We start from the raw sequence: 14,395 nt of genomic DNA, 5'->3' as shown, positions 1-14,395 counted from the left end.
GGCCCAAAGTTACACTCTTGCGCAACAGCACGTTGCCGTCGCCACACAGACGCAGGACATTCTGTCCATAAGATCGGTTATGATCTCCCAATGCTGCCAACCATAAGGTAACAGTCCATAATGTGGTGTAAGTCATTTAGTGAATGTTAATATTAATGTTGTGTATGCATGTGTGGGTACATAACCACAGATATGGAGGTTAGATGAGTGCCGACAGGGCACAAGTCCTGTGAGGTCATGTCTTGACCGTCACACACCCCCCCACCTCTGGTCTCACGCCGGCAGGCGGGAGAGGAAGTCGGCGGTGGTGTTATTCCATCCAGGGACGTGGCTGATGGTGAACCGGTATGGCTGCATGGACAGATACCAGCGGGTGATGCGAGCATTCGAATTTCGCATGCGATCCATCCACTGCAGCGGCCGGTGATCTGTCTCCAGGAGCCCTACGGCCCAAGAGATAGTACCTGAAGGTGTCAAGGGCCCATTTCACCGCCAGGCACTCGACCGTAGAGTAGCGCACCTCCCTGGGGAACAGTTTCCGGCTGATGTACGCCACCGGATGCCGCTGACCAGGTTCCCCCTGGAGGAGCACCGCCCCTATGCCGGTATTGGAAGTATCAGTTTGCAACACAAACTGCTGTTCAAAATTAGGACAGTACAAAACAGGCTGGTTACATAAGGCATGCTGAAGTCTTGGAAGGCCTTCTTGGCCTCCTCAGACCATTGGACCTGGACTGGACAGTTCTTACGGGTCAGGTCTGTCAGGGCTGCCGCCCGGCCAGCAAAGTTGGGCATGAATCTCCTATACCATCCAGCCATACCCAAGAAGGATCGCACATGGGTCTGTGGCAGGGGACATTTCTGAATGGCTTCCAGCTTCTGTACCTGAGGCTTAATGACCCCTCCCCCGATCACATAGCCCTTGGCACACTTGGCAGGATTGAGGGTAAGACCTGCAGCCGCAATCTTCTGCAACACCTCCTGAAGATGTTGGAGATGCTGTCCCCATGATGAACTTCACACGATGACGTCATCCAAATGCGCCCCTGCGTAGCCATTGGTTCCTGTGAGCACCCGGTCTATCAACCTCTGGAAGGTTGCCGGGGCTCCATGTAACCCAGAAGGCATTACTGAGAACTGGGGTCCGGAAGGCAGTAAGCCCCTTTAGCAGAATCATGGAGGGGGACCTGCCAATAACCTTTGGCCAGATCCAAGGTAGTTACCCACTTTGCAGAGCCTAGGCAGTTCACCAAGTCATCGATCCGGGGTGTCGGATATGAGTCGAACTTGGAGACTGAATTCAGGTACCTGAAGTCCACACAAAATCTCAACATCCCATCCTTCTTAGGCACTAATACGACTGGACTACACCAATCGCTCTTGGATGGCTCAATGATGCCCATGGTCTTCATCTGCTCCATCTCCTCCTTCAGAGCAGCAAGGAGACGCTCAGGGATCCGATAACTCAGGCGACGGGGGACTGCCCCCTCACACAGGGAGATGTGGTGGTCTACCAGCCGGGTGCGCCCTGGCTTCTCCTTGAACAAAGCTGGACTACAGAGCTGACGGATATCAGCTTGCTAGGCAGGGGAGATGTGACTGAGGTCGAAGGCGCCCTCTGATGGTAACGGTAGGTACTGCTCCTCCACCTCATCCTCATCCTGCACACGCCGGATCATGAACACATCAGTCCTTGGTGCAGGTCGCTCGCACCACTTCTTCAAGAGGTTGATGTGCAGCACCCGTCTGGACCTCTTTTGCCCCGGCTTGGAAACCTCATATGTGGTGGATCCCAGTCGGCGGGTGACATGGAAAGGGCCCTGCCACTTCGCCAGCAGCTTGCTGTTGTCACTGGGCAGCATCACCAGCACTTTGTCTCCGACTACGGGCTCTGGCTTTCTGATCATAGTAGGTCCTCTGTCGTTGTTGCGCCTTCAAGGTTTCGCTGGGCAAGCTCTCCCATACTCTTCAGTCTCTCCCTCATTTGGAGAACATAGGAGAGGGTGTTCTGTGTCTGGGGGACCTGCTCTTGTCCCATCCAGCTCTCCTTCAGCAACGACAGTGGTCCCCGCACCTCCCGGCCATAAAGCAGCTTGAACGGTGAATATCCTGTTGAGGCCTGCGGGACTTCTCAATAAGCAAAAAGAAGATATGGGAGCCAGTTGTCCCAGTCGGTGCCGGTTTTGTCCACAAACTACCGCAACATCTGCTTCAGGATTTGGTTAACCCTTTCATGCCCGTGCCGAACATTCCATTTTTGGTGCTGGATGACCTCCTCACACAAAAAACCTTATTTCTTGAGTATAATACATACCATCAATGGGATATACATACCATTGTAATCAGAAGGATCAGTTCTATGAAATGATGTAAAATATATATATATATATAACAAGCTCCTGCTGTACAGGAATATGTACTTGATGGAAAGACGACAGAGTAGTAGTTGGAGCAGCTGAAGGTGAGGCTGAAATTTCAACGGAAATGCCTACCAGCTGTTGTGATAGATTTCCTCCAAATTCTGTCTGGGTTCAACACCAGATTCTGCATTGCATTGTCAAACTTGAAATAACAAGAAACTACTGACAACGGCAATGTCAATGGAGAAAAAGTGCTTTCTGGTATTTTGCGTTTTTTGTAGTACACAATATGTATTCATCATTTGGTCAATGTCCCCTGATCCCTGCCAAGACTTGGTTCCCCAGTAGCAATGGATATTAGGGAGGGAAGTGAACCCCATGTAAATGATCAATCCCAGAAACCTGTGAAACTCTTCTGGGGTCTTTGTCCCATGCCCCTGCACTGTTTGCATACGATGGCCTACTAAGCACAAGCTCCCATTCCTTCCGGTTGGTAAAACCACATATGCCTGGGACAACAATGTGAGTAAAAAAGAACATAACAAGTCTATTTCACACAGTTTTAGTCTGCACCATCCTACGCATGGCACATAAATCTATACCTTCTTCCTCCATCCCCTCATGGTCTTCAGCATTGTGAGCGGAAGCTCATGAGCAGTCAGCTACCTCTTCAGGCTTGCGAGAAGGTCTGTGTAGGTCTTGTCATCCTCCGTCTGAAACAAGAGCGAAATCATACAAATACCTTTATTAATGTAAAAAATAAAATCACAAAACTACAGATTTGTGCATGTATGCACACAAAAGAAGAGGTAGCCTAAACTATTGAAGCATCCTCAGAATATACTCGAAATATTTCTAAGTAGGCCTATGAAAAGTCATTGTATTACACATGGGTTTAGCTACCCTAAATCTGATTGCCTGGCTGGCATCAAGCTAAAGACAGATTACATTTCACTTAGTAACAAACTGCTGAAATGCAATAATGACATTTCTGACAGAATATGTGATTTCACATCATGTTTTCTATAACTAAATATTGGGAGGAGTTGTGCTTCATCTATTTCAAGTCATGCCATCTTAGAAAATGTTGAGACAAGCACGTCTGATGTTTGTTATTTAGAAGTTAGCAAGCTAAAATAGTTCACTACAGACTGCACTACAGATAACAACCGGAGGAAAGGCAATAAGTTAATTACATTTCTGACAGAATATGTGATTTCACATCTTATTTTCTACAACTAACGTTACATATTGAGAGGAGTAAAAATATCGCTCAACTTATTTCATGTAAGAGAACGCAACTTAGAAACGCGCCGCCCATTGATTTATTCAGCTTTGGTTTGCTATACTGTCTTGCCAATATAATGCTTACCTAACAAGCAAATTGGTACTAGAAAACAAACTTACCTACAGGTTATATACTAACAGGTTTTTAAATGAAACTGTCAAATGAAAATAACTGAGATCAAAAGCAAACGATAATATTGCAAGCAGTTCAGAATTACGATTCTGAATTACGAATGACGATGCACTAGCCCCCCCGCTAAGCCATAATGTTGACACTGATGAGAAAGCATATTACTGTCAAATAACATGATTTAAGGACTTCAAATTAAGATAAACCATAACTAGAACCGATGTAAAAACAATATTACCTCAGTTTATCCAGCTTTGTTGTTTCCAGTCGAGGTAAACTCCAACTTAAGTGCAGGTGGCATCCGGCTGTCCACGTCAAATGCACCGACTCAAGTGAAAATATTTTTTCAAGACTCATCTTCAAGTATCTAAAACATTTCGCGCCATAAACCCCTTAACCAATCATATCAAATTGAAGCTTATGTTGTCAGCATTACGGGGAAGATTTCAGAAATAAAATCAGTCATTGGACAGCTGAGATATTAGATGATTGGTCATCGTTAAAATATTAACGAAATTAGAACGGTCGGGCTTGTAAGGGTTAAACCGCTCCGTTAACCCATCCGTCTGCGGATGATAAGGGGTAGTCCGAATGCCCTTGATCCCTAACAACCTGTAGGCCTGTTTAATAAGCTTAGACATAAAGTTGGACCCCTGATCGGTATTTATGGCCCTAGGGAACCCCACCCTGGAGAAAAGCTGCATGAGACAGGTAGCTATGGTTTTGGCCTTCACCCCCTTAAGCGCAAACACCTCAGGATACCTGGTGGCATAGTCTGTAATGACCAGCATGAAGCAATTCCCAGCCTTGCTACGCTCGAGGGGACCCACAACATCCATCCCCAACTGTTCAAAGGGTGTACCCACTATTGGAAGAGGCTCTAAAGGGACCTTGGGGGGACCGTCTTACAAAAGTCGGCAATGTCCTTGGCCATCTTTGGCCAAAAAAAATGCCGGCTGACTCGGGCACGGGTCTTCTCTCTCCCTAAATACCCTGCCCAGGGGACAGAATGGCTCAAATCAAGGACTATCCCTCTGACCTTCTGAGGAACAACCATCCTTGCTCCCACCCCTCCCCCTTTATATAGCACTCCATTCCTGAGGGAAAACTCCTGCCCTGGCTCCTCTTTCCCATCACCACTAAGCTGCTCTCCCTTCAAAATCTGCTGATATATAGGGCCAATTACTGGATCCTGCTGCTGCATCAACCCAATATCTTGTGGGATCTTTACTGGCACCTCCAGCTGCTCTGAGTTGGACTCCTCCTGCCCGTGAGCCACCCCAAACTGGAATTTCTCCTGCCTTCTCTGCTGCTTAGGTTTCCTAGTCTTTCCCGGCTGAGCTTCAATATCACCATCATAGAACGGCAATGCCAAAAGCGGCATCTCTACCTCACTCTTCTTAGCCATAGCCCCTGTCACTGTCATGTTACACCCACTGCTAACAGGAACTAAATCGAGCAAAATGGGAAAATTCTGGCCCAAAATCATTTGATATGGCAGATTATCGACCACCCCAACCTCCAGTAGGTAAGTCTGTCCCAAAACCCCCACATGCACCCTTGCAGTTGGATAACATCTGTCCTCCCCATGTACGCAGCATAGTTGGGTCAACACCGTGTAGTTTCTAAGATGTGCTGGCACTAGGTCAGGGGACACCAGGGACTGCATACTACCTGTGTCTACAAGTACACTAACCTCTTGTCCATTCAGAACTACCACGCAACAATGACTTAAGTGTTTCTTCGGGGGACTAGCTCTAGGTACTGTGCAAAGAGTGGATTGGTTGTCTGGGTTATTGGGGCACTTTGGCTTTATATGACCTTCCTGTCCACACTGAAAACAGACTGGAACCTTGGGGCCGCTAGATCTAAAGGTAGGGCTTTCTTTGAACGGACCATCCTTATCAACCGCAGACCTCCCTTTACTGCTGGTCTTCTTGGGTGGCTGAGACTGACGGTGGGGTCTGTTAGATTCCCTGCTCACCTTCCATTTGGCATACGTCCAGGGCTGGGCCTTCCGACGGGCCGACACGAAGATGTCCGCCAACGCTGCAGCATCAGCAGCAGAGCTGGGGTCCCGTTCTCGAATCCACACCTGGAGCTCTGGAGCCATGAGGCGGAGGAACTGCTCCAGAATGATCTGTTCCCCAATCTGCTCTTTGCTGTGGTGTTGTGGCTGACCCATCTTTGGTAAAGGTCCCGTAGCCGGACATACAGCTCCTTAGGGGACTCATCGTCCCCTACCTGGGCACCCCGGAACTGCAGTCGGTATGTCTCCTGGTTGATGTCATACTTATCCAGTATGGCCGCCTTCACCTGCTCATAATCCAGGGCCTCTTCCTGATCCATATTGATGTAGGCAGCCCTAGCCTTGCCCGTCAGTAGGGGCGCTAGCCTAACTACCCAGTCAGTTGTCGGCCACTGACACGCCACCGCTACCCTCTCAAATATGATGAGATAGTGCTCAATATCATCGCTGTCACACAAGCACTGGAGTCGAGGCTCCCGTTCTACATGCCCTCTAACCTGACTGCTTGAACGGGGTAATCCCAGTGGTGGTGTGAAGCATCGACCCGTGGCGGAAGATCCTCCTCCCGGCGCCTCTGGAACATGGCTCGGAATTGGGTGGGGACGTCCTCCCAGGTCGGGGGTGGTCCTCTCCTGCACCTCCCGCTGGAGAAGACTGAATTGATGTTGTATTGTCCTCCACTGTTGCGATGTGTCCTGTTCCATGCGCTCTTCCCAGTCCTGCTGCTGCGCCATCTGGGTGCGGATCAGGTCCCGCAGATCCTGCAGGGAGGCATCCTCGGCCAGACTAGCCAATTCAGGTTCCTCGTCACCAGCCTCTTCTCTCCTAGCTGTCCCGTCATCTTGCTGCATACTTTTTTTCTTTAGGGCCATGGTGGCGTTCACGGGGGGGCCTGGAGAATCACTCACAAGTAGTAGAAAGCGTAGAAAAATCCGAAAGGGCGTGCCGGGTAAAAAAAAAGAATACTCAATACTGCCCTCTAATGGCCATCCCACTTCTGACACCAGTTGTCATGGTACCGAGCGGAGTTACCTTCAATCAAAGTGGGTGTGGCCAAGGAAGCAGAGGCAGTGGTTGAGAATGGACCAAAAAATGTAAAATTACCAAACTAATAAAGAAAAAACTAGCAATAATTCTTCAAAAATTCCGATAGATTTTACAGGTGACTAATTTCCAAATACAGGGTCGTAACACTCACGTTGCGCATCACCAACAACACGCCGGGGCTACAATGGGTTAGCAGCTCATTGTGGCAGTAGCCCAGGCTTTACTAATCTATGGGCTGCACCCTACTAAGCTACAGTACAACATAATTAAAAAATACCCCTAGAGTCAGCGAGAGCAGGGGTGGAAGATGACTCACTTGTAATAGACATGGTTACTGACCCTGGAACGAATTTGATTACGAGTAAGGAAAACATGTTTGTGGAAGCCACTAGTTCAGAAAAAACTGAGAAAAAGCTGCAGATGTGTGTGTGTGGTTGGCAGAAGGTTACAAGTCTAAAGGGCCTGAAAATTCATCAAGGGAAAAATAAGTGATTGGTAGAGGGAACACAGGGTCGGTTGAAGTTCAGCGACAGGAAGAAACCCACAGTTCGCAGGACATCAGTACCCCTGTTGTTGAGGAAAGCTCTAGCACTGAGGCAGAAAGAGAGGTCAGTCAGCCAAGGAGGGAGAAGATTAATGGTCATAGGCCTGGGGTTAGATGGCCAGGCGCAGCAGAATGTAGAATGTGGGAAGATGTTAATAGTGATTTGGTCAGTATCCTGGGTCAGCTCAAGGGGACGGCTGAAAGCAAATTAGAGAAAATGGGAGACATTATTTATAGCTATGGTAAGGAAAGATTTAGGACAAAAGGACAAAACGGCAACATGAGGTAGTTAAATCTAGGCGCCAGCAGGAGATAGATAAACTTATCAAGGAGAGGAGGCAGCTTAAGAAGCAGTGGAGAAAAGCTACAGATGATGAGAAGGAAGGTATTGACTGTCTACAGGCAGATGTGAGGGAGCGGTTAGTAGTGCTAAGAAGAGCTGAAAATATTAGGAAAAATAGGAAGAAGAAATCACCAGCTCGACTAGCATTCGACCCATTTAAGTTTGTTAAGTCTTTATTCGTAATGCAGAAGAGTGGTAGTCTTTTGGAACCTAAGCAGAAGCTTGAGGAGTATTTAGAGGGAGTGCACAAAGATAGGGAGAGGTTCAGAAAGATGGTACTTCCTGCTGATATCCCACCTATTGGTGAATTAAGTAGCCAATGCGACGATAGTCCACCAAGGTGGAAAGAGGTGCAAGAAGTAATAAAACGTGCAAGGGCCTCTTCAGCCCCGGGGCCTAATGGAGTGCCCTACCGGTTGTATAAGAGTGCACCAGATGTTTTAAGATTTTTATGGCAATTAATGAAGATAGTTTGGAAAAAGCAGAGTATTCCCAAGGCTTGGTGGAGGGCTGGGGGAATATTTATTCCCAAAGAAAAGGACGCAGTGGAGATTAATCAATTTAGGCCAATTAGTCTACTGAATGTTGAAGGGAAGGTTTTCTTCAGTGTGGTGGCACGGAGACTGACAAATTACCTTGAAAGGAATAAACTAATTGATACCACGGTGCAAAAAGCTGGAATTCCTGGCTTCTCCGGGTGCTTAGAGCATACCAGCATGATTTGGCACCAAATTCAATTAGCAAAGCGTGAGAAGAGAGACCTGCACGTTGTGTTCTTGGATTTGGCTAATGCTTTTGGGTCTGTGCCGCATAGTCTGTTGTGGGAGGCCTTTGATTATTTCAGAATCCCAGGTAGCATTAAAAGCCTAGTAAAAGCATACTTTCTGGATATTCAATTATGTTTTACTACAGCTGATTACACCACAGGGTGGCAACAACTTGAGATAGGAATCATGGCCGGATGTACCATCTCCCCACTTGCTTTTACAATGGCAATGGAGGTCATCATTAGGGCCTCAAAATGGGTAGTGGGTGGGGAGAAGTTGCAGGGAGGGCCACGCCTCCCCCCGATTCGGGCTTTCATGGACGACATGACAACCTTGATGTCAACCGTTCCATGCACCAACAGGTTGCTGGGTAGGTTAAATAGTAATCTGCAATGGGCCAGAATGAAGGTGAAACCAAGTAAGTCTAGGAGTCTCTCAATTGTTAAAGGGAAGGTAACAGATAAGAAGTTTGCTATAAATAAGGAGGTGATTCCCACAGTTCTGGAGAAACCAGTGAAGAGTCTGGGAAGGTGGTATGATGCAAGCCTTAGTGATAAATCACAGGTTGAAGACTTGAGACAGGTCACTAGGCAAGGTATTGCAAAAATTGACAAGTCGGGGCTGCCAGGTAAGCTCAAGCTGTGGTGTTTGCAGTTTGGTTTGTTGCCTCAGCTAATGTGGCCATTGACAGTTTATGAAGTTCCTCTGTCAAAGGTAGAGAGGTTGGAAAAAATGATCAACTCCTTTGTCAGAAAATGGCTCGGAGTCCCACGTTGCTTAAGCAGTGTAGCCTTGTATGGGAAGGGTATTGTAGAGTTGCCAATATCTAGTCTGACAGAGGAATTTAAGTGTGCTAAGGCTAGATTGGAATTGACTCTTACTCAGTCCAAGGACCCAGTGGTGAGGAAAGTTGCACCCACAGTTAATGCAGGGAGGAAGTGGAACCCAGAGCAGGCAGTTAAGCAAGCTCAATCAGCATTGAAGCATAGGGATATAATAGGCCATGTGCAGCACGGGCAGGGGGGTCTAGGGGTGGGTGCAAGTAAACCCTTGTGGAGTAAGGCTTCTGCAGGAGAAAAGAGGAAAATGGTAGTGGAGGAAATGCATAGACAGGAGGAGGCTGTAAGATGTACTAAGGCAGTGTCGCAGGCAAAACAAGGGCAGTGGGTGAACTGGGAAGGGGTGGAAAAAAGACGGATTAAATGGAAAGATCTATGGGGCATGGAAGCTGTTAAGATCAGATTTATGTTAGGTGCTACATATGATGTGCTCCCATCTCCCAAGAATTTAAGTCAATGGTTTGGTGAGGATGATAAATGCATACTTTGCTCGTGTGTGGGCAGTCTCCACCATATCCTATCAGGATGCAAGGTAAGTCTCACCCAGGGGCGGTATACGTGGCGTCATAACCAGGTATTGAAATGTGTGGCAGCGGAAATAGAGGATAAAAGGAGAGAAGTCAATTCATTAGCAGCTAGTAAAGGGGTAAGGCAAATTAACTTTGTACGTCAGGGGGATAAACCTTGTTCCGCGAAGGCCAGGTGTAAAACCGGCCAGTTGAAAAATGGGGCGGGCTGGGAAATGAAGGTTGATCTTGGCCAGCAGATGGCGGTACCTCGACATATAGTGAGTACTAGGGGTGTCACGATTCTCCAAATCCTCGATTCGATGTCATTTTCGATTTTAAAGTCACGATTCGATTCGATTTTCGATCTTTTTCAAATATTACTATTAATGCATTCCTTATATGTTATTTACTCTTTTTGGTCTTTTCCTTTTCTTTTTCGGGGGGGGGGGCTTTTATTTTGAAACCGCTTTAAAACCGTTCCAACCGCGAGGTTGTAATGTAAACAGAACTAACATTAGGCTAAAACAGAGACGTGAACATATTGAAATGAAACAACACAGAATGTTAATTTGATTGTTTCAGCACACTCCGAAGAGACCCAAGGTTAGTGTTAATGGAATATGTAAATGTGCATTTTAAGCCTTAAAGTAACTTTGGACTGTAATTAGACCATCTTTTCACTTGCTAAGTTGAGTAGGCTAAGTTAGTTTTAATTGACGTGAATGACCGAATACTTCCACACCGGTGATTTCAAAGTAGCAAGAGGGGCTTTGATTTCGGTAGGTTGATGTGTAGGCCTATATTTTAACTGGCTGCAGCCTAAAATTAGAGGAGTGTTGACGCTGCAGTTCAGCACGTGCATGTGTGTTTGTGCGTCTTGGCATACATGCTGGACGTGACATTGGGGGTGTGGCTGCATCGTCGATTCTACTTTTAAGTCGAAGTTCGAGATTGAGATGTAATTTCGATCGATTTCGAAATAAAATCGAAATCGTGACACCCTTAGTGAGTACTAAGCTACGACCCGACGTAATTCTATGGTCGGATTCAGAGAAGATAGTTTACTTCATTGAACTCACTGTTCCTTGGGAAGACAGAGTGGAAGTGGCCAATGAGCTGAAGATAGCTAAATACACTGAAATAGCAGAGGAGGCAGCTAAGCGAGGTTGGAGTGCACGATTAAGGCCTATTGAAATCGGTGCACGTGGGTTTGTGGCCAGATCTGCTATTGGCTTGCTGTCTGAATTGGGCATTTGTGGTCAAAGTCTAAGGCAGGTGGTTAGTAACATGTCTTTAGCAGCAGAACGGGCAAGCGAATGGTTGTGGGTAAGGAGAAATTACCCTTCCTGGGGCGCAAGCTAAGGTAAGCTAACTGGCTCATTTGTTTTGTGTTTGTGATGGACTGTGCCTTGGTTGATGGTACTTGGCTAAGGTTTTTTATGGTTTATGGTTCAGTCTGCATCAACGGGACGGACCAACCTAGCCAACCTTGACCATGCCTGGGCTGGTTAAGACTATTTTGGGTACTGGATATTTCAATGTGGTAATATGGTGGCAGCATGGAGGGGAGTGTCTCCAGGATGCTGGTTTCACTGTTAAGCTTTCATGAGGTGTCGTGGGCCTAACTTAGCGAAACATCGGTGAATGAGGGTGCCCACTTGATAACCTCAATGACATGCCGCATACTATATACTGCTGTTGGATGGGCCATTTGTATTGTGCTTGTGACCATTTGTTGGCGGATTTGTGGGTAGTGTGCTTTTTAAAGTTAAACTTGAGCAGGGGCTTCTGAATGTGTTTTTACCTTGGATTTTGGCACAAGGAATTTTAACATCTAATCCTGTGTATTAATGTAATCAAGACTGCCATCAAATGAAACAGAGGGGTACATATACCTGGCGACCAGCACCATTCACATAGACAGGGAAACAATAAACAATCAATTACTACATAACAGACAAGACAGACCCTGATTCACAAGCATACAGATGTGACCTATGCCCTAGCAGTTATATCAAAAAAACATTGCTAAATAGTACACCCTATTGCTTGTGTTAAGAATAAAGATCGCGGCGGTTTGATCAGGACTGTCGCGAACGTCCCCCACAGCAATAAACAGAATGGCACGGCTCAATGCCGCCCGGAACCAATAAATCGTCCGTAGTGTCTCGTCGCCCCCCTTTGCCACCGGACCTTCAGAGGACACAACAGTCGGTAACTTATGTCTGATCAGCATTCATGTTTTACTCAAGCTTACGCGTATAACATACAACGTACAAACATAGCAGCTAGTTGTCTTGTGTCATACCTTGCCTTACATATAACATTACAACATAATGGGAAATAGTGTTAGGTGAGTGCGAATGTCCACAGTGATTGCCACGTAGCTATGGCCCAAAGTTACACTCTTGCGCAACAGCACGTTGCCGTTGCCACACCTGATTTTGAAGGTCATATGAAGGACAGGTAAACACACCTGTCATGGCTTCTGGGGCGGGTTTAACACTTTCACTACAGATTAGATGAAGTAGATAGTCAGACTTCAGATACACATCTAAAATAAACGGTTTAGCAGACACTTACATGTACAAGGAATTCTGGGTAAAGTAGGACACTGGGGGCAAAGTGTCTAATATCTATAGTTCAACAGGAGTCAGTCTTTAGTGTCTAATATCTATAGTCCAACATGAGACAGTCTTTAGTGTCTAATTGCTATAGTCCAACATGAGACAGCCTGTGTCTGATATCTATAGTCCAACATGAGAGTCTTTATTGTCTAATATCTATAGTCCAACATAAGAGTCTTTATTGTCTAATATCTATAGTCCAACATGAGTCAGCCTTTATTGTCTAATATCTAAGTCCAACATGAGACAGTCTGTGCCTAATATCTATAGTCCAACATGAGACAGTCTGTGCCTAATATCTATAGTCCAACATGAGACAGCCTTTATTGTTGTGAAACTGTCTAATTTACATTAGACTAGTATATGAGCAAAAGTAAGATTGGCCTCACCCTACAGACCAGTCTAAAAGAGCTTTGTGAAATCGGTCCCTGTTGCAATGAATGGTTTAGGTATGAAAAGACTTATAGCAGCTTGATGCTTTTGGCAACTGTAGAATCAACATAGAGCCAATAACTCTTACAATTTTAATCATCAAAATATATTTTATAAACAATTAATAAAATTAAACAAAGGGTTGCACAATCAAAAACACATTTCACAAAATAAATACTAGAGGGTGATTTAAACGTGTGCATGATCAAAGGTTTGGGTTGCATAGTCTCTCTAAGCCAGATGAACATGCATAAATGTAACATATGATATTGCATACATTGTGGCCTACAGCACAGATCTAGAACTGGAGACCAGGCGTTCTGTGCAAGTAGCCTACAGCACAGATCTAGAACCGGAGAGGATTAAAGTCAGAATCAGACCAAACCAGAATCTTTGGTACAACCTGGTAGAAGTGGAATTTATAAAGGTCGCTTGAGTTCATTATGTAGGTTTAGCTCATAGTCTATCGGATCTAAATCCAGACAGGACAAACAGGACGCGACGCACAGCCTCTAGGGGCCCGTCCCGTCCACAAGCACAAGTTCGGAGTTGTCCCCTTGGGCTTAGTGACACTATGCAGCAGCTGGGGGGGGGGGGCATTTCTGAAATGAGCATCATAACATCTATGATTGTAGAATCACTGAAGAAACATGCACACGGAAATGACTCTTTAGGTGTTTGCAATAAATGATATACACTCAAAATGATATCTTTTTTTTCTTCAAAAATACTTTTCAACAAATGTATTTATAAAACATTTTAAAATATCAAATAATGAAATTCATTCAACTTCTCTGATGTTAGGACCACCATGGAGTCTCCAACAGGCTCTCTTCATCACTACTGGCAGATAGAAGCTTTAAGAAGATAGAACCCATTCCAACAGCCAGGCCATTGGCAACACACACATATCACTGCATTACCATGGCAACACACACATCACACTGCATTACCATGGCAACACACATATCACACCGCATTACCACGAGCAGATGTGGAATGTCATCAGAGTCACCTGGGCCCCAGGATATGGCTAAGGGTAGGAGTGTCTTTCGCACATTTGTAAACAACGGCACCGATTTTGTTTTGTTTTTCTTATCTTATTATGAATGACATTCTTGGTTATTTTAGTCACAATTCATAACATAATGTTCCCTACACAGGAGAAAACTATTTGTTTTCAAATCACAGATACTTAAGACAGGCAAATAAACATTCTGGAGTGACTATTTACAGAATGCAAGAAAGAACACTGAACACAGGTAACATAAATAAAAAAAGTCAGATAATTCTTGGTAATTAAAAGTGCTTAGCATTTAATTTTTTCTCAATCAGTCTTTTGTTTTAGGAGAGAATGGCACCTTCTGCGTGGTCTTATGTTATGACATCTTTAAAGGTTGGGCAGAGGGATGGTATTCACCCACATTGTTCCCTTGAACAGCGGGGGGGGGGGGGAGGAGACGTCCCTCTGACCATCTGTA

This window comes from Alosa pseudoharengus, unplaced genomic scaffold (genome assembly GCF_046254945.1).
Source record: "Alosa pseudoharengus isolate Yale_2024_CS ecotype anadromous, Long Island Sound unplaced genomic scaffold, YU_APseudo_1.1 YU_APseudo_1.1_scf_12, whole genome shotgun sequence".
Classification (NCBI taxonomy): Eukaryota; Metazoa; Chordata; class Actinopteri; order Clupeiformes; family Clupeidae; genus Alosa; species Alosa pseudoharengus.
Note: the sequence above shows the minus strand (reverse complement) of the source record.